The sequence below is a fragment of the Callospermophilus lateralis genome, chromosome 7, assembly GCF_048772815.1.
Source record: "Callospermophilus lateralis isolate mCalLat2 chromosome 7, mCalLat2.hap1, whole genome shotgun sequence".
Lineage (NCBI taxonomy): Eukaryota > Metazoa > Chordata > Mammalia > Rodentia > Sciuridae > Callospermophilus > Callospermophilus lateralis.
The window spans coordinates 24,726,064-24,749,148 of record NC_135311.1 but is presented as its reverse complement, the minus strand read 5'-3'; the positions used below and the strand labels follow the sequence as shown (position 1 = coordinate 24,749,148).

Sequence of the window (23,085 nt, the reverse complement as noted above, 5' to 3'; positions counted from 1 at the left end):
TTTCTTTTCCCTTGCTCTCAAAACAGACATGGAACTAAACTCAATCTTACCTATTAATATTTAATAAGAATAAAGTTGGAATTAGAACAAGCACATGTTACCTTTTAAACTGATTACTATTTCAGTCATTCGTAACTAAATACCTTGAGTTTTCTGGACCCTTGTTTCCCTCCTTCTTTTTCTTTCTTGCCTATCTCATTAGCTTGTGATTAATTTGTTTTTTGGTCTTTTTTCTGCTAGATAATAGAAAAGGAAAAAAGGTAGTACATAAATAAGGATTACTTAATGATTTTCCATTCACTTATTCATTTAACTATGTTTGCCACTGGCAGAAATATTTCTCCAACTACCTTTGTATGCATTGAATAATACATTACAGTTTTAAATCATATATTTAGTTACTCCCTCAGTCCAAAAGCACATGGAATTAATCTTATTCCTGCTCATATGTTAGAGCACCATAGTTACACTTCAGAAGCTAAGATGCTGGTCTTATTTCCTCCATATATACTATTGATTGTTCACAATTTTTTTCCAATATATCCCTGCAACGCTCACTGGCAACCATTCTTTTTAAGTAAGAGTTTTTATAATCTCTTCCTTGTCTAAATCTCTGGCCCCTTCTCTTGTTACTCCCATTGTTAGCTCCAACCATACCTAATTTCAGTTTCTCTTCCCTCTGTTCCCTCTACTTAGAGCATTAATTCTGCTGTTGCCTCCTTCCTTTCTTATCACCTGGCAAGGTCTTTCAAGCCTCTTCAAGAGGTTGTTTCCTGGAGTAGTTCATGACACTTTGTTTTCTCTGTAGCATCCTGTGTGTACTTCTTAAGATTTCTATATTGACTGTCACCTCACTTGATGATGAGCTTTTTGAGAACCTAAAGGAATCTTTTCTCTCTTTTCTGCTTTGCGTAGATCACTTGAATGTGAGAATGGAAAGCGGAAAGAAAACTGAAGTTTGAATGTCCTTTATGTGCTAGGGAATGTGCTTATTACTTCTAGACACAATTGAATTTGTTAAATTGCCACAATAATTTCTCAAGAGCATGCTATCATATTATTATATATGATTACATATTATTATCTTCTTACAGTCAGAAAACTGAAGTTAAATAATTTGTTCGGTTGCTACGTAAGAGCTGGGACTAGAACCCAGGCTTCTTTTACTATTTCACTTTGCCATACTGCTTCCTTAACTATATAGATGTAGGGCTGGGGTATGGCTCAGTGGTAGAGTGTTTACCTAGTATGCTTACAAGGCCCTGGATCCAATTCCCAGCACTATAAAAACAAAATTAAAAAACCTCATATAAATGTAAAAACTGATGATGATGAGTTATAGTATAATATAAAGAACATGAACTTTGATATTAATGTAGACGTGGGTTTGCATTCTAGTTTGCTATTTAACTAACCGTTGGCAAGTGTCTTAATATCTGTATTGTCCGTTTTCCCTTTTAAACATGTGGTTAATGTCATTATGAGTTTCAGAGGATTGCTCTGAGAATTAAATAAAATAATGTATGTAGAGGATTTTGTGCAGTGCTGGGCACATAATATGTGCTGTATAGATGGTAGTTTTATCAGGTAAGAATACAGGCTGGGGTTGTGGCTCAGTGGTGGAGCACTTCCCTAGCACGTGTGAGGCACTGGGTTTGATTCTCAGCACCACCGCATATAAAAAATAAAATAAAGGCCCATTGACAACTAGAAATGTATTAAAAAAAAAAAAAAAAGCAAGCAAGCAAGAAAGAAAGCCAGAAGAGTACATATATCTACAAGCAACAGAATAACTGCTAACTAGCATAAACAAAAATTTTTTATGGCTCCACTTAGATTTATTTTCTTCTTCTTTCTCATAGTCATATTTGTGGAATTGCAGGTATTATGTCCCAAACTAGGAAGGAAAGGATAGTGTCAGCCACATCTATATCTTTTATTAGAACAACCTTTTCGTGAAGTCCTCCTTTCAATTGCATAGACTACTGTAATAGCTTGACTGCTCTTCTAACTAGTCTTCCCATTATCCAAGCTTTCAAGAAAAGGACCAGGAAAGTAGAGAACAGGTGGTTGAGATTAAACAAAGTCATCCTTCTTCCTCATATAAAGTTAGAGATATTATTTTTTTATTAGTTGTTCAAAACATTACAAAGCTCTTGACGTATCATATTTCATACATTTGATTCAAACGGATTATGAACTCCCATTTTTACCCCGTATACATATTGCAGATTCACATCGGTTACACATCCACTTTTTTACATACTGCCATGCTAGTGTATGTTGTTTTCTGCTGCCTTTCCTATCTTCTACTATCCCCGCTCCCCTCCCCTCCCCTCCCCTCCACTCCACTCCCATCTACTCTCTCTAACCCATCTACTGTAATTCATTTCTCTCTCTTGTTTTTTTCCCCTTTCCCCTCACTTCCTCTTATATGTAATTTTTGTATAACAATGAGGGTCTCCTTCCTTTACCATGCAATTTCCCTTCTCTCTCTCTTTCCCTCCCCCCCTCTCGTCCCTGTTTAATGGTGATCATCTTCTCCTGCTTTTCCTCCCTATTCTGTTCTTAGTTGCTCTCCTTATATCAAAGATACATTTGGCATTTGTTTTTTAGGGATTGGATAGCTTCACTTAGCATAATCTGCTCTAGTGCCATCCATTTCCCTGCAATTCCATGATTTTGTCATTTTTTATTGCAGAGTAATACACCATTGTGTATAAATGCCACATTTTTTTTAATCCATTTATCTATTGAAGGGCATCTGGAGAGAAATGTCTCCCATAGTAATGGTGGTGGTGGATGATTCTAAGTGATGACAGTGCTGAAAACTGTCACAGAGTATACTTATGATTTTATAGTCTGAAGCAGTTAATAAGAAAGTGTTATGTATTATTTTAATCCATATCAAGTAAAAACTAAGAGTAAATCAACTATGTTCTTATGGTGTTTAAGTGCTAACATTTTGTGAAATTGACTTTTCAGACATTTTCCTATCTTATTGGCTTAAGAATGCTGGGAAAAAAAAAAGTCACTGCTGCTTCTGACTGTCCTCTCTCCCCAGACAACAAAAATCAGGTAGACAGCAACCACATAGCACAATACCACCTCCTAACACTGCTGGAGTCTTTCTGAGCTTGTTGGCTGCTATTGTTTGTTTGTTTGCTTTGTTTTGTTTAAAGATCTACAGCTTCTGCATTCAAAGTTGATTTTTTTTTTTTTTTTTTTTTTTGGTACTGGGAATTGAACCCAGGGACATTTTACGCTGAGCTACATCCCCAACCCTTTTTATTTTTTTTACTTTGAGGCAGATTTTCACTAAGTTGTAGACCTCAAACTTATGATCCTCCTGCCTCAGTCTCCAAGTTCTTGGATTACAGGCATGTAAAAATTATATCATTTTTAAGGCTACTTCTCCCCTGTTATTGCCTGTTTGGTATCTCCTCTAATGAAAGCAATGGGATCTGTGGTACTGCCTCCTACTACCCAGATTCCTGTTATCAGAACTTTCCACAATAACTAGATATTCTGCCTTCTTCTTCTTTTTTTTTTCCAAATTTTTTTTTAAGGGAGAGAGGTGGGGGGGGGGGAGAGAGAGAGAGAGAGAGAGAGAGAGAGGGAGGGAGGGAGGGAGGGAGGGGCGGGGGAGGGAGAGAGAGAATTTTTTTTTATTATTATTTTTTTTATTTTTATTTTTTTTTCATCTTTCATACATTTGATTCATGTGAGTTATGCTTTTCCATTTTTACCCCAAATACAAATTGCAGAATCACATCAGTTATACATTCACAATGTTTACATAATGCCATATTAGTGACTGTTGTATTCTGCTGTCTTTCCTATCCCCTACTATTTATAAATATTTATAAATATTTATCTAAATATTTATAAAAAAATATAAAAATTTATATAAATATTTATCCTTTAGTCATCGGCGGACACAACATCCTTGCCTGTACGTGGTGCTGAGGATCGAACCCGGGCCGCACGCATGCCAGGCGAGCGCGCCACCGCCTGAGCCACATCCCCAGCCCGGAGAGAGAATTTTTTAATATTTATTTTTTTTAGTTTTCGGCGGACACAACATCTTTGTATGTGGTGCTGAGGATCGATCCCAGGCCACACTCATGCCAGGCAAGCGCGCTACTGCTTGAGCCACATCCCAGCCTATATTCTGCCTTCTTATCCTTTTGATTTTTGGCGATTGGGAGAGAAAAGGGAAACTGAACTGTGGAGCTCTTGCTGCTTTGCCAGTGATTGAGAGGTAATGTTATTCAAATGCTTATTTGGATTCTGAAATACATTTCATCATAGAAGCAGTGGTATAAAGGATGTTTGGATTGTATACTATTATTACTCTTCTAGTTCAACTATATTTTGGCTTTTGAGGACTGGCCTGAAATCTAATTACCCTTACACATTTTTTCTCATTGGGAAATACTTTATGACTCCAACCAAATTTGAAAACAAGCCTTTGGAGAAAGATGTATCGTGAATTGAATTGACCTATAATTAGGGTTTCACTTTTCTGTACCTTGGTAGAATACTGGACTAACACATACTGATCCAAAGAGAAAAGGCAGGAGAAGCCAAGGACGTAGATAATTCATTACCCGATTAATTAGTTCCTCTATAATAAAAAGTTAAGAAAACACACACACACACACACACACAATCTGAGTCTTAGCTGCAGAAAGAAGTATGTTTTTTTGTTTTTGTTTTGTTTTTTTTTTTTGGTAACCGGGATTGAACTCAGGTGCCTTCAACCACTGAGCCTCCAGCCCTATTTTGTATTTTATTTAGAGACAGGGTATCACTGAGTTACTTAACACCTTGCTGTTGCTGAGGGAGGCTTTGAACTTTTAATCTTCTTGCCTCAGCCTCCAGAACCACTGGGATTTCAGGCATGTGCCACCGTGCCCGGCAAGAAGTATGTTCTTTTCTATGTATACTTCCATACTTCTCTTTTCTTTTTAACATTACCATATTTTCCATTATGTTTTCATTTAGATAACTTAAAGATATACATGTAGAGATAGCATCTGATTCTTGCATGACTCTTCTTTATTTTATTCTCTAGCTCAACTATATTGTTCTATAGATTGATTTTTTTTTTGTTTTAGAATTTTTAATATTTATTTTTTAGTTTTCGGCAGACACAATATCTTTGTTTGTATGTGGTGCTGAGGATCGAACCTGGGCCGCACGCATGCTAGGCGAGCACACTACCACTTGAGCCACATCCCCAGCCCTATAGATTGATGTTAATGCCAGATTTTCTAGATCTTTAGATTCACTAAATGATTTTTAATCATTCAGAGGCCACTGATAATCTATGCAGTAATAATAAACATAATGATGATTGTAAGTTCAGCTTCTAAATATTGAAAGGGAACATATAAACTTTACTGTGACAACTTTTAGAAATTGTTTTGAAATAAACGAAGAAAAGAAAGAAGATACATTGCAAAGCAGATGTTGTATGACTAAAGTACCCAGCTGTGTACTAACAAAATGAATCTCATGCCGATTAGTTAACAATTCTTTGGCAGTCAGAGACATATGTAAAGCAATAAACACAGCATGGGGAAATTAAAAAAAAAAATTAAAAGCATTTTCTAAGCCTAAAACATTGGCACTGTCTAGTCTACCATCTGTATTATTGAAACATTGATTTTATTGTAAGTCATACCAAGGTCACTTTAAAAAATTGGTTAACCCATTAAAGTCTTCCTTCTCAAAGATTAGCATCAATTTAGTAAAAAATGTTATGATAGCAAAATAAATTCTGGTTGGTGTAACATAAATCTAATTTTATATTAGCTTTTTTTGTGGGTCATGAAATAGTTTTTGTTTAAGGAATTCTTTTGAATTCCTTCAGGTCAAATCTATTAATTATTTAAAAAATTTCTATTGAAACACTTCTTTGCCAGATTTAGATGAATGACCGACTCACTACAAAATATAACACCACTGACCCTATTGTTATGGTCTTTTATCAGAAGGGATAGGGCTTTCTCTAAGTTTTCCCTCTTTGATGAAATATGAGGTTAAGCATTTAGGGATGGCCTACTTTGGCTAAAAGTTCACTTTTCAGTACTTAAAATAATCTTCCTTTCCACTTTTCCTGATAGCACCCAAAATTGAAAAATTTATACCCAGAGATTGTTTCTATATGCTACATCAGCTCTTTGTATTTGGTTTTCTCCCTTGGTATTTAGAAATGTTGCAAACTACAACATGTGATTTTCTTGGCAATATAATGAAATCACTACAACATGTGATTTTCTTGGCAATATAATGAAATCATCTCCCTCTATCAGAGGGAAGGAGGGAAGAAGTGCCAGGGAGTGATATTGGCCGCAGTATATTGTTATATTGTGTATTTTGTGCATGCACAAATATATAACAACAAATCTCATCAGTATGTACAACTGTAATGCACCAATAAAAAATGTGGTTAAAAAACAAAAACTTGATAGAAATCAGGGCCAGTATAGTTTGCCTGAAAATGAAAACTATGATTAAGTACTTATTAATGAGTGATTATGATTAAATTAGGCTGCAGGAAACTTGATAGGCTTTTGTATTTATTATTCCTTTATTAATAATTTGTAATACATTGAAAACATACTTCCATTTTGATTTAACAACTTGTATGGAAATAGAAGTTCTTATAATACTGTCGATCAAGAAAGATTTTTTTCATTAGAGTGTTCAAATTTCTTTATATATAATTTATTTCTTAACTAAAACCCAAGATTCTGAGTTCCTTGGCATCCTGCATAATTTATTTATCATTCTGCTTATGGTATCTACAAAATTTTTGGTTCATTAGCTGGCCTTGTTTTTGCCTACATAGCTTTGCTTCTGATTGAAGTTGTTTTTTTTTTTTTTTTTGCATAGAATATAGTGTTGTTGAGGACCAGGTAGAAACTTTATTTTGGTTAAATATCATTCTGGCAGTACCTATGGCCCTTATATAGGAAGTGCATAGAAGGAAAGAGCTGCCTTCAGTGAAAGGTGTAAATTATAGAAAGAAAAAGGAGCACTAGGGATGTAGCTCAGTGATACAGCACTTGCCTAGAATGTGCAAGGTCCTGGGTTTAATCCCCAGTACTGCAAAAAAGAAATAAAACGACTGAGATGAAAACAAGAGTCATTATTGGCATTTACTATAGGGTCTTCTAGATATTCTACTAATTCACACAATAATTTTATGATTTTGGATCTTACAGAAGATTACAGAAAAGAAGTTTCTTATAATGATTATTATATAATTATATTTACTTTTCAAAATTTAGAAAATAAGTGTTAATTGGATTTGTGTAGTTCAATATTTCAAAAAATGTTTACTTGATTAGAAATCATAATTTAAAAATTATTATTAAAAACAAATTTTCATAATTCAAATTTGTCATATCATAATTAAAGAGGTAACCCTACCCATGGAAGGCATTGGAGTTTTTACAAATTTTTGTAATTTATTTTGAAGAAGGAACTTTAATATTTGTTGAAAGTCTTTATTATACTGTTGCCACTAATTATTTATTGACACTTATTGTCATTGTCTTTTGTCAGAAGGGGCAGGGCTTAGCATTAAATTCTTTAAATTTGTAACCCAGTAATTTCAAATATGCTTTCGAAAGGATGGGGATTGTATTAACATTTTTCCATTACTATCATGACTATCTTAAGTTCTAGGTAATACTGCTTCCTCTATATGCAGTCATCAAGTACTGTTGATTCTAAGTATGACTTGAGAGTCTATACTCACTTATTCTTCCCCTGACATTATCTTAAGTCTAGATTCCTGATCATTCTTTTTTACATTTTTTTAAAGATGTTGATGGACTTTTATTTTATTCATTTATGTAATGTGGTACTGAGAATTGAACTCAGTGCCTCGCACATGCTAGGCAAGCGTTCTACCATTAAGCTACAACCCCAGCCTGATTCTTGATCATTCTTGTCTTGACTGTTGTGTTAACCTCCAGCTTGTCTCCCTGTGCCTAGTTTTATCTGACACAGTAGATGGCTCAGATTGTTTATTGGTTTACCTCATTACCTATATGTCAAAATATAAGATTTTCTATATTTATAATCTGTCTCCAGTTTATATTACCTGCTTACCCCAATGTTGTATTATATTGTAAATTCTTTGAGTATGGGAGCTAACATTTTTTAAATTTCTCAGTATATTGTGGATATGGTAACTGCTCAATAGTGGTTATTGACCTAATGAGGTAGACCTAGGCAGGTGGCAGGTTTTGTCTTAGTAATTTAGAATACTCTTGTAGAATTAAAATGAATTACTGTGTTGTAATAGTAATAAGATTATTTTAATAGGTTAAATAATTCAAACATTATTAGTTTAGCATAGTAATAATTCATATAGCTATCTAGTTCTATTAACATGAATTAAGAAAAATTTAAGATGTTTTATGTAATTGTTCTGAGTGCCTGTAGAACTATTTTCTCTTCCTACAATGGAGTTAATGGAATCAAGCAAGTGCATACTCTAGGTTTTGGATATTTATTGTGAGATAGAATAAAAATTAGGAGATTTAAAGTGTATACTTGAGGTGAATTATTGGCACAGATAACCAACTATAACTGAATAAACAAAACCCAGAAAACCTTGAGGGAAGGCTATTCTTGATTTCCAGGTTAACAACATTATTAGTTTCAAATGTCTAGTTATAAACACAAGAATTATAAGGTATGCAAAGATACAGGAAAATATGGTTCATTAAAAGGAAAAAAAATAGATCAACACAATCAACCAGTCTCTGGAAAAGACTGAATAGCAAGATCTAAAATAATTCAAGTGAACAGCGTTTAAGCGATCTGTAAGTAGACCAACATATATATTGCGAAGAGTCCCTGTAAGAAAATAGAGGGGAAGAGAAACTATCTGAAGGAATGATGACTAAAAACTATGATAAAAGATATGAATATCAACATCCAAAAAGCTCAACAAATTCTAAGTAGTATAAATTTTGAAAGACCCAGACCAAGACACATTATAAGCATGCTTTGAAAGACCAGAGTGTTTTGAAAGCAGCAAGATAGAAACAACTTGTCACACGCAAGGGGGTTCTTAATAAGATTTTCAGTAGATTTCTCATCTGAAGATTGTGGGTTGACATATTCAAAGGCTAAAAGGAAAAAAACCAAGAGTTCTGTATCCAACAGAACTGCCCTTCATAGTGAAGGAGAAATTAAGATGTTCTCAGTTAAACAAAAATGGATGGAGTTCATTTTCACCCGACCTGCTCTGTAAGAAATGCTCCAGGGAGTTCACAAGGTGACATGAAAGAACACTAGATAGTAACCCACAGCCATTTGATAAAATAAATGTCTCAAAGGTAAATACATGAGGGGAGGCCACGGTGGGAAAATGGCGGGGGGAAGGCAGGAGTGGAGAAGCCTGAGAAGCCGCAGTGAGGACCTGAAGAGGAAGCAGAAAAACCTGTGAAAACGAAGATTGTTTCTTCCAGCCATGGAGGGGAAGTTCCAGTCCTAGTGCTGAGAAGCTATCAGCTGAAGAAGAAGCTGCAGACCTCCCAGCAAAGCCTCCAAAGATCTTCAAGTTTGGATTTGCTTTGGTAGTCAGATGACTAGGAAAGCATCAGCCACATCCACCAAACGTGGGTCAGGTAAGCCCAAGGAAACTGTCCAACTCTTATTCCAAAAACCCTTTCAGTAGCAGTGGCTTTTAATGAAGATGAAGATAGTGAACCAGAGGAAATGCCTCCAGAAGCAAAGACGAGGATGAAGGATATAGGAAGGGATACACCAACATCAGCTGGACCATACTCCTTCAGTAAAGGAAAACATGGGTTTTCTGATAACCAGAAGCTGTGAGAATGAAATACAAAATCTCATCTTGGAAATGTCTGTGACCAAGACAATTAAATGTTGTGGTTGAAATTGGGGTGTTGGGTGGGTATAAAGTTAAAAGGAACAGTTTCTTTTTTTAAAGAATGGTATAAGACTGTTTGGAACCGCTTTCTTCTTCTTCTTCTTCTTCTTTTAAAGATTGAGTGTTACACTAATAATGAGAGTTTGAAATTAGAGGTAATTTGTTTTATATACAGATTTCAAGACGTTTGCTAATTTTGTAATTTCATATGATTATTTTTCAAAGGTTACAGATAACAAATCAGAAATGGCACCTTTTTAAAGAATTGCATATTTTTTAGGCACAACTATTAGCACACTAATGGGGAAACAATAATTTACTATTTTTTTTTTTTTTTTTTTAAATTGCAAGCAGTACTTTCCTAACTCCCTGATTACCTAAACTGTCTGGCTCCCCAGAACAGCCTTATAGAGAGAGAAGAAGTATTGTATTTAGAGGAAAATGTTACTGGATGGTTGACTTAAAATAAATTTGGATGAAATTAAAATACAGCTTTTATTTTTTCCTTATGGTCATTTGTTTTGTTTCAAGTCATCATATACTAGGTAATGGCACTGCTGTCAGTAGATATAGACACTTAGCTCTTAAATTTAAAAAAAATTATGTGAAGTATCTAGTATTTGAAATAGCGCACTCACCTTAAGGTCTTGTCTGCCTTCATTATCTTTCAAAGAGCAACATTTGCTACCAAAGTAAATCAATATTCTGAATGTGCTTCTCTTGGTTTTTATTTGTAGCTAGTTCCTGTAAGTATGTCCACCAAAACTTAAGGCAAATCATAGATAAGCTGTTTCTTTTAAAATACAGACCACCACCAAAAATTATATGTACATACTACTTAAGCATTTGTGCCGGGTTTCTGTTCTAGCGACTAAAAGGCTCAGGGGTCACTCTAGTTAAACTAGGCTAACTGGGCTGCACGAAATAACCACACAAGAGACACAAATACCTTTTTCTTTGGGGTTGCTGTGATGGCTCTTCTGACCTTAAGGGTCCGCAGAAAGAGAGAGAGGAGAAGCTATTCAAATGAGGCAAGGGGTCAGGTTTCAGGGGGCTGAGTTTATCTTCATGATGTCCACTGTCAGCAGGTTGACTGACACCTGGGTAGGCCACACCCAAGGGCACAGTAAGAGGAGGGGACACACACAAGGCACTTCCATGGAAGATTCTATCCTAAACAGGGCAAGGGGTTATATTACAAAGGAACAGGTGAGCATAGCTTCACCCATGGGGCTGTAGCAAGACACACCCATTTCTGTGACTGAGCGCCTCAGCACCCAGCTGGGGAGTGTAACTCAGTCACCCATAAGGTTGGCCTCCCACACATTTGGCTTGTTTTTATATTTTAAAATGTATAAACACCAAAAGAGAGAAAGAAATGTATAAACACCAAAAGAGAGAAAGAGAGAGAGAAATTAACGTATGAAGACAGAAAGCGAGAAGATGCACTTTCTGTAACTTTTTGTCTAAGCATTTAAGTCACTAACTTGTTAAATCCGATTTAAATTGAACTCACTGCAGTGTTTCTTATTGATGCAATTATATGATTTATTTAAGTATATACATACTGACCAGTGTCTTCTACAAAGCACATTTTTAGGAACTAAAAATAGAAGAAAAGAAAATGTATTTCAAAACATTTTCCCACCACATATACTGTAAGATTTGTGTATTCTAGGGTGTTTGCTTTGTAGTTTTGTATTATATATGTACATTATTATTTTTTTTTAATTAAGGGTGACTCTTTTTTTTTTTTTTAGTTGTTGATGGACATTTATTTATTTATTTATTTATTTATATGCGGTGCTGAGAATTTAACCCAGTGCCTCACACATGCTAGGCAAGCACTCTACCACTGAGCCACAACCCCAGCCCTGGACATTATTTATTTATTTATTTTTTAATATTTATTTTTTAGTTGTAGATGGATACAACCTTTATCTTATTTCTTTATTTTTATGTGATGCTGAGGATCGAAACCAGGGCCTCACACATGTGGGGCCAGCACTCTACCGCTGAGCCATTACCCCAGCCCCAAGGACATTATTTTTTAATGTGACAATTAAACACATCTTTAAGAGCATAGTCATGGACAACAAAAACATGCTATAGCTATTTCCTTGAAAATTCCTACAGTGTTAAATTTGGAGGCAGCTTCAGACTATTTTATTGGTGGTAATTACTCACTGAGCTCTTTTAAGAGGTAGTAATTCCAAAGAAGTAGCCTGTGTATATTCCTAACATATGTTCACTTGTGTTTAAGTTTAGAAAAAGCCCCAAGTAAAATAATGGAAATGTATATAGAACTATTAGTTCTTATATGATTTAATTATATCGAGATACATGAATTTAATGTACTTTTATGTAGGCAAACTATCCATTTTGTCCATTTTACTGTTTGTTAAAGTAACATCTCTCTCCTACATACTCTTTTCTTGACCCAAGTGAAAAATTAACCCAAGGTCAAGATGAGGAGAGAGAAACAACTGAGATAAATGTCTTTATTACAATAACAATAAATTTTGTCAAACTCAAAAAAAAGGTAAAAAGTAAATACATGGGCAATTATAAAAGTATTGCTATAAAAATATTTTATAATTCTACTTTTCATTTTCTACATGATTTGGGTTTAATAATTTAAAAAATTATTAGTCTGAAAGCTAGTACTATTGTCACTTTTCTACAACATTTTAGAGCGTAATATATATAAAAGAATTATTAGTTTGTTTTGTGGCACATAGTATATTAAGATATAATTTTGTGACATTAATAAGTAAAAGGGGTAAGGATGGAGCTGTTAAGGGAGCTGAGTTTTTGTGTATTTATTTTTTTGGTGGGGGTTGCTAGAGATTGAATTCAGGGACACTCAACCAATGAGCCCCATCTCCAGCCCTATTTTATATTTTATTTTGAGACAGGGTTTCACTGAGTTGCTATGTGTCTCACCGTTGCTGAGGCTGGCTTTGAACTCGTGATTCTCCTGTCTCAGCCTCCCCAGCTGCTGGGATTACAGGCATGCGCCACTGTGCCTGATGTGAAAGTAAATCTGCTTTTTTTCCTGTAGTGCAATGGATTGAACCTAGGGCTTTGTTCATGTGAAGCAAGCACTCTACCAACTGAGCTATATCCCCATCCCCACAGTGTTTTAACTTTAGTACTTTAAATGCAATTCCTTAGGTAATCACAAAGAACGTAGCGAAGGAATATACATAAAAGGAAATAAGAAGGGAGTTTCAATAACTCAGCACAAAAAATCAACTAAATACAAAAGAAGATAGTAATGCAAGAAATAAGGTACAAAAAAGATATAAAGCATATGGAAAACAAATAGCAAAATGACAGAAGTGAGTTCCTTATATCAGTAATAATTTTAAAGATAAATGAATTAAATTCTTCAATAAAAAGAAAGAGCCTGGCAAAATGGATTAAGAGATCCACTTAGATCCAAAGACAAATAGATTGACAGTGAAAGGAGGGAAAAAGACATTCCATGCAAATAGTAACCAAAAGAGAGCAAGTGTGGCTATACTAACATAGGAAAAATATACTTTAAATCAAAAAAGTTTGTGAGGGACTGGGGTAGTGGTTTAGTGGTACAGCGCTTGCTTAACATGTATGAGGCACTGGGTTCGATTCTCAGCACCACATATAAATGAATAAAATAAAGATCCATCAACATCTAAAAAATACTTTTAAAAAGTTTATGAGACAAAGAAGGATATTATTTATTAGTAAGTGGTCTGATTCAATAATAAGATAACAATTATTAAATTCCAATCTTCACTATAAAACAGCTAAATCTTAAGGATATTATACTAAGTGAAATAAGTCAGTCACCACCAAAAAAAAGTAAGTGTATGATTCCACTTATTTGAGGTACTTAGAGTAGTCAGTATCATAGAGACAGAAGGTAGAATGGTGGTTGTCAGGAGTTGGGGGAGCAAGAAACGGGGAGAAAGTGTTTAGTGGGAACAGAGTTTCATTTTGGTGGGGTAAAATGTTCTGGAGATGGATGGTGTTGAGGGTTACACAACAGTGTGAATGTACTTAATGCCACTAAATTATATACTTAAAATGGTAAACTTTGTGTATTTTATCATAGTAAAGTAATTGGAAAAAAATTTTAAATTGTGCACTTACCATCAATACTGTGTCAGTTATGTGTTAGTGTAACAAACACCTGAAATAAATTAACTTATAAAGAGAAAAGGTTCATTTTGGCTTAATAGTTTTAGGAGTATCATTCCATGGTTGGTTAGCTCTGTTGCTTTAGGGCCTGTGGTGAAGCAGTTCGTGGTGGTGGGGAGTACATGGCAGAACAAAACTATGTACTTCATGATTGAGGATTGAAAAAGATAAAGGAAGAAAATCCAGGATTCCACAATCCCTTTCAAGGGTGTGCCCCTTGTGACCTGAGGACCTCACACAAGGACCTTCTAAAGGTTCTACCACCTCGCAGTAGCACCATGGGCTAGGGTTCAAGCTTCTAACACATGGTCCTTTGGAAACATTTAAGATCCAAAATGTAGCAAATTTGTAATTTCACAAAATTTTTATCACCCAAAAGAAATCTATACCGATTAGCATTTATTTCCCCTACTCCTTTCTGCTCACCACTCACAATGTCTAATGTATATTCTTCCTTTGTTAATTTGCCTATTCTGGATGTTTCATATGAATGGAATTCTGTAATATGTGGCTGCTCCAGATTGAATGTATCCACCAAGGATTCATGGGTTGGAAACTTGATCTCCAGTGTAGTGATGTTGAAATGTGGCAGGGTCTCGTGGGAGTTAGTTAGGTCATTAAAGACACTGATTTGGGAAGGGATTAAAGTAGTTCTTGTTGAACCCTGAATTGAGAGAGCCCAATCCCTGAATTGCTCCATGGCTTTCTATCTCTCCATGTTGTTATCTATCCCTCTTGCATGTGTTCCTGCCATAATGTCATTTACCATCTGATGCAACCAAGAGAGTCCTCACCAGAGTTCATGCCATGCCAGTTGGATTGCCATCTTCCAAAACTAAACTGAAAAACCTCTTTTATTTTTAAGTTATCCAGCCTTAGATATTTTATTATAGCATTGGAAAATGGATTAGTAACTGGGCATTTGTGTCTGCCTTCTTTCTCTTAGCATAATGTTTTCAAGTTTCATCCATGTTCTATACTACTTCATATAGGTACATCCATGTTGTATACTATTACATTTTTCATTTTTCTTCAGTTGATGGACATTTGAGTTGTTTTCATTTTGTGACTGTAATGTTCAGTGTTGCTGTGAACAGTAGTATAAAAGTTTTTATGTGAGCATATGTTTTTGGTTCTCTTGGGTGGCACAATTGCTTAGTAATATGGTAACTATATTTAACCACTTGAGGAATTTCCAGGCTCTTTTCTATAAAAGAATATTTCCTATAAATATTATTTAATAATTGAAACCTACTATTAATTACTTACACTAGCTTCATATGTACAAAATTATACATTTAGCGCTTTAAAAAATACACATATAAATGCTTCATAAATGTTTCTGATATTTTATCACCTAAATAAATTTGAGAACTATGTTTTTTTATACATTTAGGTGTAAGTTCTTATTCTCAGAGAACATGCTTTTTCTTTTATTGTTCATGTTCATTATAAAACAAGAATTCTCTGTAGTAGGTATATTAATATTGATTCTAACAGGATTAGGAGTGTAATTATTTTATTTTTGGGGGGATGAAGACTTTTTTAATGAATAGATTTTTAAAATTGATTCCTTTTAGTTATACATGACAGTATTGTTCATTTTGATATAATTATACAAGCATGGAATATCTTATTCTAATTATGACCCAGTCTTGTGTACAGGATGGTGAGAGTCACTGTCGTATATTCATGTATGTACATGGGAAAGAGAGGTCAGATTCATTCCACTGTATTTCCTTTTCATATCTCTCCACTTCCCTTTATTTGCCTTTGTCTAATCCAATGAACTTCTATTCCTTGCCTTCCACCTTATTGTGGGTTAGCTTCCACCTATCAGAAAACTTTCAACCTTTGGTTTTTTTGGAGGGAGAGGGCATTGGCTTATTTCACTTAGCATGATAGTCTCCAGATACATCCATTTAAAGTCATTATTTTTTTATAGCTGAATAATACTCCATTGTGTATATATACACCACATTTTCTTTATCCATTCATCTGTTGAAGGGCATCTAGGTTGGTTCCATAGTTTAGTTATTGTGATGATGTGGCTGAGTCACTGTAGTATTCTGTTTTTAAATCCTTTGAATGTATACCAGGAAGTGGGATAACTGGGTCAAATGGTTGTTCCATTCTGAGGAATCTCCATACTGTATCAATTTACAGTTCCACCAGCAATGTATGAGTGTATCTTTTCTCCACATCCTCATCAATATTTATTGCTGCTTGCCTTCTTGATAATTGTTATTCTGACTGGAGTGAGGTGAAATCTCACCTCATTTCTTGCATTTTTTTTTATGTTGAACATATATTTGTTGACCAGTTGTATTTCTTCTTCTATGAAGTGTCTGTTTAGTTCCTTTGCCCATTTTTTTTTTTTTAAGGTGGGGTGTTAAGTTTTTTGAGTTCTTTGTATATTCTGCAAATTAACACCCTATTGGAAATGCAGGTGGCAAAGATTTTCTCCCATTCTATAGATCTCTCTTCACCTTCTTAATTGTTTTCTTTGATGTGAAGAAGCTTTTTAGTTTGCTGCCATCCCATTTATTAATTTTTTATTTTAAGAAGTGTAATTTAGAGTCTGGGGTTGTGGCGCAGTGGTAGAGTGCTTGCCTAGCATGTGTGAGGCACTGGGTTTCAATCCTTAGCACCACATAAAAATAAATAAATAAAATAAAGGCATTGTGTCCATCTACAACAATAACAACAACAAAATTTAAAAAAAGAAGTGTAATTTAAATAGCATTCTAAGCCTTCCCCTTTTAAAAATGTGCGAATTATTTTAGTAGGCTTGCACAGATAAATTGATTAGTAACTAAAAACAAAAATAAAAACTAAAGCTATAATAGGAATATGTCTTGTTCTAATTTTGGTAGTAGACACTATGTTGTAAATAAGATTATTGAAAGGAATAGGCAAATAATGCTTTTAATATATATTTTTTTCAATTGGGCTTCAAACCAAGAAGATTGTTTCAGTGTAGTTGTATGTGGAGATGGCTATTAGAGTTTCTTAGATGCTTCTGTAAGCTAAAAGTCATGCCTGAGTTTTTTAGTGATTTTTTTATGAGAGCATATACAGCTAACTTGACTTGATCTTCTCAAGTATTTCTTGAGGATTGCATTAGAATAAGGAGTAAGTATTAGTACTAGAGTAGTCCTTCCCTTTTGAGTAGGTCAATCAGATTACATAGTAAAGTGTCTTTCTTTACCCAAACTGATGCTTGAGAATTGAAGTAATTGGGTTATCTCCAACCTACTTTCTCCTTTAACATTATTATCACTAGTGTTTGTGAGCCTGTAAGAGAATTATTATCAGATATTTTTTAAAATGTTGAATAGGAAAGGTTGTTTTAATTGATAAATAATCTGTGTATGTCAGTATATCTGTTTTTTGTCTATTAGAGATGATGTCCTGCAAGCTAACATATCTTTGGTTGCTGTGATATAACTACTCAGAATGATAGTGGTATTTCTTTTACAGGTGACCCCAATTTCTTATTTGTATTATTATCAGAACACATTTAAAAAAATTTTTTTTAGTTGTAAATGGACAGAATGCCTTTATTTTATTGGTTTATTTCTATGTGGTGCTAAAGATCGAACCCAGTGCCTCACATGTGCCAGGCAAGCTCTCTACCACTGAGCTACAGCCCCAGCTCAAAAGAACACATTTTTAAAAATGTTACATTAGTTGTTTAAAAGAAAAAGGACATTGTGTAATATCAGGTGGTGATAGTGTGATATACTGGATGGTAAAGGATTAATGATGACATGAATCCCTAGTCCAAAAAACAGATCACAAAGTGCTAATCATAACTTAGTGACACTGGGTGTACAGAGGATGATGATGCAGAAAGTGATGCATGAGGTGTCAATTCCCCCATTCTTATTTTGAGACTGGAAATCCTTTGTAAGGGCTGCATTATATTTGTGGGGTGTATGTGTGTGTGTGTGTGTGTGTGTGTGTGTGTGTGTGTGTTTTGTGTGTTGTGTTCAATCTTTTTATTATGTTAAGGTAATATAAATTAATTCAACTAGAAGATTTGGGACATTGGATCTACACTTATTCATTATTGTAACATTTTGAGATTAAAATTTATAAACCATTGGAAAGGAAGAACAGATCAGATCCTGGAAATTCTGGGTAAGTTATTTGCAAATAAAAATTTTTTCAATCGAATTAGTTTCAATATCAATATTCAGTTTGCTGGATTTATATATATATATATATATATATATATATATATATACACACACACACACACACACACAAAATATATCTATATCTATATATATAGTTGTAGATGACACAATATCTTTATTTTATTTATTTATTTTTATGTGGTGCTGAGGATCAAATCCAGTGCCTCACACGTGAGAGGCAAGCGCTCTACCACTGAGCTATAACCCCAGTCCAATTTGCTGGTTTTTTTAAAAAGAAAAATTTAAATGTATCTTCTTAAGTGCAGTTGATCTATCTTTTGTTTTAGAAGAGACTTTTCTGATTCAGATTTATTATCAGGATTATGTTAGCCTGTAGAATTAACTGATTACGTATTATTTTAGGCTTTAATCTTTAAAAAAGATCCTGTTATGAATGACTTCAAGGGTATTTTTTCCTGGTCTCAGGTTTTGATTTCTTCAGATAATCTTCATCTTGTTGGATTAGTTTTGATGATTTATATTTTCCTAGAAAATAGCTAAATAGATTGTCTTTACATAAAAGCTATACAGTATTAAATACTTAAAACTATCTCCCATATGCAGTTATATCACTTTCCTCACTTATAATACTCAAGATTCACTTTTACATAGCAAGGTTTCCTGAAAATGATAATGAAGATCATTACTGAAATAATATTATATTTGAGACTTTTGTTTCTCATAAAGAAATAGACATCAGCCCAGCTGGGATCATAGCTCAGTGGTAGAGCACTTGCCTAGCATGTGTGAATGAGGTGGTACTGGGTTCAATCCTCAGACCACATAAAAAATAAATAAATAAAATAAAGGTCCATTGACAACTAAAAATATTTTTAAAAGAAAGAAATAGACATTAATTAAATAGGGAGAAAATAATCCTAGCTATTGATAATTTCTTCTGGTGGGATATTGGTTGATTTTTATTCTCTAGTACATTCCTCTTTTTTTATACGAGTTTTCTACAGAGAAAGTAACCATATAGTAGAAATCAGCCTGATATTAATTGCCATGGCAGTATGTCTGTATTCACAAGTTTTTTCTCTCTGTCCTCTCACCTTTCATTGGCAGTTCCCCAAGTGGTTAAGTAAACAAGGCTGGATGGATGATAAATGTTTCTATAACTCTGGGGATTCTGAAGTATTCCATTATAAGTGCTAGTTACACATGCTGACATGACCACTTTTTACTTTGAAGGGATGGTGTTTGCTTATTGAAGAGAAAGACATCAGTGTCTTTCTTGCCTGAGCAGTTGGAATGTAAACTGTGATTCCTCTTCTTCTTCCTAAAAAGACAGGATCTTGCATACTTCTCCATTCTTCCCTTTTGTAGAAGAGAAAGAATGACAGGAAGGTGAATGTAGCAGAATTAGTACTAAGGACAATGTGCCAATCCCGGAGACCTGCTGTAATTTTTAGAAAGTCAAGGTATATATCCGTAGGGAATTCTATTTTGGAATTTAAATTCATGTGAAGTCTTTTGGCATTAATTAATTTTTGAAGCTGTGAGACAAATGATGACCTCCTTGCAAAATTTTAATGTGAATCTGTTCCAAAGATTGATGACTCCTCTATAGGATCTCTCTGTGATTATTACATTAACATTAGACTTAGCCAAGTATTGATGTGTTAATTTTTTTTTTTTTTTGGTACTGGGGATTGAACCACTGAGCACTGGGTACTGGGCACTCAACCACTGAGTCACATCCCCAGCCCTATTTTGTATTTTATTTAGGGACAGGGTCTCACTGAGTTGCTATGCGCCTCGCCTTTGTTGAGGTGGGATTCACCTATCTCAGCCTTCCAAGCTGATGGTGTTACAGGTGTGTGCCCGATGCCCAGCTTGATGTGTTAAGTTTTTTTTTTTTTTTTATTCTTTAGTTTTATTTTAGTTGTTGATGGACCTTTATTTTATTTGTTTACATGTGGTGCTGAGACTCTAACCCAGTGCCTCACACATTCCAGGCAAGGGCACTACTGCTGAGCCCCAGCCCCAGCCCCAGCCCCAGCCCACCACCCACCATGTGTTAATTTTATGTGCACACAGAGGGAAGGGGGAACTCATTGTTCCCTGAAGTTTTAATTTTTTTTCATTACTGAACTTCTTTTCATATACTGTTAAGGAAGTACAAATGTTTTATATTCCCTCTATTTTTTAAGCACACACCAAAATCTTTTACAGTGACTTGTGGTCCAGGAAAGTATCTGAATCAACTGCTTTAATAATATTTTATAGTGAGAAAAGGAGAGTTGCAAACATAGTATTTTCTGTATATTTTTGTCTCTGTTGATTTGAATAGAACTAAATGACATCTAATGTGTGTGACAGACCAAAATGTAAAGGTGTTTAAATAAGATGAGGGAAAAACAAGGAAAGCAGGACAAAGGGAAACCCAAGTTTACAAAGATTCATTGAATTTTACTCAGGGAAATGAAAAGGTTTTCTCTATCACTATCCCCAAAGCAATATGACAAGAAGTCTGACTTTGATTATTCATTATCAAGCAATGTAAAGAGGAATCTATAGTTGACCAACAAATGGGTATATTTTACCTTGCATGCAAAGGTCAGGTTCTTACAGTATACATATGTAAGCATATGTAACTATAAATTATAGGGTCTTATAGAAAGGTATATCACCCAGTCCTATCTTATACATATCTATGTGTAGGGCCAACAAAATTGACTGATTAATTGAAAATGTTAGGTAAGGTAGAGAATTACAAATATTAATAAACACATTCTATAAACATTTGATTTTTTTTAAAAGAGAGTGTGAGAGAGAGAGAGAGGGAGAGAGAGAGAGAATTTTTTAATATTTATTATTTAGTTTTCGGCGGACACAACATCTTTGTTTGTGTGTGGTGCTAAGGATTGAACCCGGGCCGCACGCATGCCAGGCGAGCGCGCTACCACTTGAGCCACATCCCCAGCCCCAAAAAACATTTGATTTTTAATGTAAATCATTATACATTGACTATAGACACAATCATCTTTCCTCACAACCTACTATGCTTATTTACTACTTTTGGGTTCATTTTGCATAAAGGACAGACATTTACAAAGCAAACTGAGTATGGAATCCTACTTGATTTTTAGATTTTTTGTTTTTAGACAGAATCTCACTAAGTTGCCCAGACTGGTCTTGAACTAGAGATCTTCCTGTCTCAGCCTCCCAAGTAGCTCGAATTACAGTGGGTACCACCCTTTTTAATACACGTATTTCACAATATTTGATTAAATAGTAAATTATATAATCACACAGTGGCATAAAAGTGATAAGAATGAACACAAACATATATTGTAACTTGGGAAAACAGAATGTAAAGACATACTGCTAATGAAATAGTCTATTCAACTTAAGCATTTAGGTTTCTGTGGATAGCTGTGTGTTTTATAGAGGAAACGTACAGTGGAGATTGAGACATTTGGGAAGTTTCTATTGTTTGATTTAGCTGATGCCTGTATTTTCATTAGGGATAATTAGCTATGATAGACCTTTATGGTTAAGGCCTTTAACAATAATATTTGGTGAGACGGTTTGTTAAAGAACTGAATTTATTCATTAGTATGAGAAGAGAGCAATACATAATCTGATTTCAAAGCTTGTGCACTTACCATGCTTTTCATCTCTTTACCACCACCCCCCCTTTGTGGGAAATGTTAGTACTCCAGGGTCCAATGTACAACAAGGGATCAGAAGGAAACCGTGTATGTAAAATAATACAATAATGTTGACTCATTCTCTGTATTAAACATTGTACTCTAAAACTAGTATATACTACCTTGTTTTCAAATCTTTCTTGAACTCCAAAATTGACAGAAAGTATGAAAACTGTACAAGTAGATAAATTCTGAGTAGAATTATAAATTAAAAACAAAACTGAAATGGTTTGGTAGTTGTTATTTAGGATGAATATATATATATTTTTAATTAGGTTTCTGGTTCTTCTTCCTTGTGGGGGTACTTGAGTCTCACCTTTAGCCTGACTCAATTACTTAAAAATAGGAAGTTGGTGGGCTGGTAGAGTGCTTTCCTAGCACATGTGAGGCACTGGGTTCCATCCTCAGCACCACATAAAAATAAATAAATAAAAGTATTGTATTCACCTACAACTAAAAATATTATTAAAAATAAAAGAATAGGAAGTTGGTAACTACTTTTTAGCCAGAAGGCAATGTAGTTTAGGCTCTAGAGTTAGATTAACAAATTTGTCCAGCACACACATGTATCATTTCACTTAGTAGCTGTTTGACCTTGGGCAGATTACTTAACGTCATTATAAAATAGGGCTTAATATCTATCACACAGAATTTCTATAAAAATTAAATAAATTAATTCAAGTTTTTATAGCAGTGCCTTGTGTATAATAAATAATAAGTGATGGCCACCATCGTCCTTATCAACCTTGAGAAAGAAGAATGTGAGGTTGAAAATATGCCCTGTGGGTGAATCTGGGGTGTGCAATATTGGAGAATAGGTACAGAAATAGGTAAGAAGTAGTGGAACCAGGGAAGGCACATGTGGTCTGGAAATGTTGCCGTTGTTCTGGGCTTTCCCTCTTGTTCATGAAAAGATAAATCCTGGGTCAAGGTGGAAATAAAAACAAAGTGGGAGAAATAATAAAAATGACAGAAATTGGTTAGAAAATAGAAAAACAGTGGGATAAATATGAGCATGGACTTGCTGAAAAATTCCAATAAAATACAAAAACTTGTAGCGATCTAAATTGAGGAGAAAAGGGCAAAATGAGTTAGAAAGCCAGAG

At 34.5% G+C, this 23,085-nt stretch overlaps 1 protein-coding gene and 1 pseudogene across 3 annotated transcripts in view; both read left to right on the top strand.

The window, feature by feature from the left end:
- Window positions 1–23,085, top strand: part of Magi3 (membrane associated guanylate kinase, WW and PDZ domain containing 3) — a 249,114-nt gene that overhangs the window by 45,549 nt on the left and 180,480 nt on the right. The window lies entirely within an intron of this gene.
- LOC143403380 (PEST proteolytic signal-containing nuclear protein-like) lies at window positions 9,250–9,833 on the top strand (annotated as a pseudogene).